Source organism: Lissotriton helveticus, chromosome 10 (genome assembly GCF_964261635.1).
Source record: "Lissotriton helveticus chromosome 10, aLisHel1.1, whole genome shotgun sequence".
In the NCBI taxonomy this organism is placed as follows: Eukaryota; Metazoa; Chordata; class Amphibia; order Caudata; family Salamandridae; genus Lissotriton; species Lissotriton helveticus.
The window spans coordinates 428,986,409-428,989,652 of record NC_136071.1 but is presented as its reverse complement, the minus strand read 5'-3'; the positions used below and the strand labels follow the sequence as shown (position 1 = coordinate 428,989,652).

Genomic DNA, 3,244 nt, shown 5'->3' with positions numbered 1-3,244 from the left:
GAATTCGATGCCATGCTCTTAGATGAAATGGATATATGCCATGCTCTTAGATGCGCATACTAAGCTCAGATAAAATGTAGGGGCCCCCTTTGGGGTGTACTTGCATTATTACGATTATATTGCTTATAAATTTAAAATATAGGTTTGGTACGATGTAAATCAGCTGCTATTTAAAAATGATTACACCATAACGAACAGATACGAAATGCATTCTAAGTAATGCATGCTCATTATCTCGTTTTCAGTCTTCAAAATATTAGTGGACTGCTACAGATTTAGTGAAACCATCGAAAAGATCAGAAAAATACAAATGGATAAAATATAAATGGGGATTCATCAATGCAAAAGGTTAGTTTCCCCGTGCTTTTACCAGTTATGTAACCTCAGTGATGTAGTTGACTAGACCTAGCAACATTTTTCTCTTTATATTTCTTACAGAAATGCATTTATTCGAGTAACCTATACAAACAAAAGGCGACAGTTCTCTACTCCCCAGAGTGTTTTACCTAGGAATAAGACAACGTAGGTAAGCGTTCAGTAGGGCTGGTAAATAGAAACAAAGTTTTGAAACTTAGAGCAGATCCCTTAAATTAGTTTCCACTCTTTACAGTATGTCATAGGTATAACCTACAGTACTCACCTTGACAATATACAAAATCCAAATAGAAGTGGTGTGTCCTCACAGATTAATCAGGGTAAGATTAATATATAACCAGTGAAATGCTAAATGTTAATGTCATATTTTCTCTAATCAGTTCTTTTTGAAATAGTGCCTTCATTTCTCCTTCTCTTTTTTACCTTGTTATGCAACTCTATATTCTAAATATTCATGGTGCTCTTTGGGCTTTCCGGTTTGGAAAAATCAATGACTGATACTCGAGTTATGTTTGATGTGCTGCTATTGCTGTTTAGTGAAGCATTCTGACAAAAGTTATAAAGAAATATATTGAAAATAGGAATTATCATGTTATGTACTCTTCACAGGGTGTGTTTTTAATTGTTATAGTTGTAGAAATGATAGAATATATGTTAGAAACATGAAATTATATGAAATGGATATATAGTAATCACTATATTTAATGCTATTTTATTATTACAGATATCCATACAGAGTATATAATTTTCTTGGGAAAGATTGGGGATTCTGCTAAGAGGTCCTGAGGAAGGTGGTCTTATCCCACCGAAACGCGTCGACCTTGCGTACTTATCACACAACAACTTGTGATTACTCCGATACAGAATTAAGCATGAGTGTGGAGTGTATGAAAGTGTGTGTATGATACTTTGGTATATATGTATTAGTTTTTGTTTTCTCTGTTTGGTATCTGCATATTAAGTTTTCTAATGCTGAAGTATGTGTATTTTTTGTAAAATAATGTTTCAAATCGAATAAGAATAATACTAAGAAATAACAAAAAAATTAAAATATAAAATAATAAAATACTCTAAATGAGAAAAATCTCCACCTTGTGTTGATAAATTTTATTTAAAGGAGTAATGTTGTGAATTGTAAAAATTAGAAGGTCGTGAGGGAAGTTTTGTGTTTTTGATGTCATATTGTTTCCCCTCTTTCCCCGACCAGTAAAGTAAAACTAGAGGGGGTCCCCTATTCATGTAGAGGCGTAGCGAAGTTGCCCGCCACCCGCCTCCCTCCCGCCCTCCCTAAATACTTTAATTAACTTTTAAAAATGTATAAAAACCACTTACCTTGTACGCTGCGTCCCCGGGGCTCCCTCTTGTAATCGCGCCGCCCTCTTGGATACTAAGGCGCATGGGCGGCCGCCCGCACATGCGCATTAGTATCCAAGACGGCAGCACGATTACGAGAGGGAGCCCCGGGGGACGCAGTGTACAAGGTAAGTGGTTTTTATACATTTTTAAAAGTTCATTTAAGTATTTAGGGAGGGCGGGAGAGAGGCGGGTGGCGCATAGTGGGGCTACGCGAAGTGCGTGGGTGGGCGTAGTTTCTCGCCCACTTCACATAGCTTCGCGTAGTCCCACTACGCCTACTACGCCCAGGGTTAGTTGTGAGAGGGGCATGGACAAACAGCAAACACCAATAGGCGCGGCATTCACGGGGCACGGGGCGCGCCATTCCCCGCCATTACTGGTAAAAGCGAAAACGGCATTGTAAACATAAACCTTCGCATTACTCCTTTGTTGGGCCGGGCCGTTGTCAGAGGTGCGTGGCAAAACCTGCATGGGCGCCGCATTCACGGGGCGTGCCTCCTGGACGTTTTCAGAGGGACGTGGCCAAACACTAATGGGCAAGGCTTCACGGGCCGCGGCATTGCTACGGTGCTCACGCGGGGGCTCAAGCCACTCAGCCCAACAGCGGGGATCACAAAGATTTGCATACTGCTCCGGCGCTCAGGCGGGGGCTCAAGCACCAACTTCAATAAACAGGTAGATAGCGGCGTGTAAGCTCAATGATAAATAACGCCCCGAAATAATCTTACATTATGTGATACTTAACTAATGCTGCTAACCTCACGGTTTACTTTTTTCCAATTACTACAATGAAAAGGCTTTCAGAGGCACAGTTGCTCACACTTTCATTATAAATCACGTATGTCACAGGGAGCGGATTGTAAGTGATGTGCCACACATTCTATTTCTGCCCCGGACAACGTCGGGATGGGCTGCTAGTATTTTGTAAAGAGGGAGTGAGAAAAAGTATTGATGGTTGTGTGTGTGTGAGTACTGCCTTCAATTAACATTGCAGACAGTAGTGTTCACAATTCAGATCAAGTTGCTATTGTATTTGATGCAGTCCTGTAAGAGAAGAGATTGCTGTAGTGTGCTCTGTCTGTACCACTCATACGCATCATTGCAGGCTCCGCACACGTTTTCTTTGCTTCGCGTATTGCAAACTGTAGAGCTCAAGTCAATGCCACGTGACTGTGGGCCCTTGCTGAACCCTCTCTCTGGCCTTTACTGCTGACTTCCGTGTTCACATTTGACATTGAGTCGGTATTGTAGATGATGCAGTCCTGAGGGAAAAGAGATTGCTCCAGTGTTCTCTGTCTGCACCACTCATACACATCATTGGGGGCTCTCCACACTTTTTTTTGCTTCGTGTATTGCAAAACGTAGAGCTCAAGTCAATGCCACGTGGCTGTGGGCCCTTGCTGAATGCTCTCTCTGGCCTATACTTGTCAGAGCAGTAAGAAATCTTACTTGAAGTTTTCCCAGGAAACTCTCGGGAACAGAATGGAGAGCTATTCCCAATACCTCTCTGAGC

General features: G+C 41.6%; 1 long non-coding RNA gene across 1 annotated transcript; it reads left to right on the top strand.

The window, feature by feature from the left end:
* The first annotated feature begins 288 nt into the window (after positions 1-288).
* LOC144785313 (uncharacterized) lies at positions 289-1,311 on the top strand. Its single transcript, XR_013601825.1, has 4 exons — positions 289-348; positions 439-526; positions 611-695; positions 1,100-1,311. It is a non-coding gene; the product is annotated as an uncharacterized LOC144785313 (long non-coding RNA).
* The last annotated feature ends 1,933 nt before the right edge of the window (positions 1,312-3,244 follow it).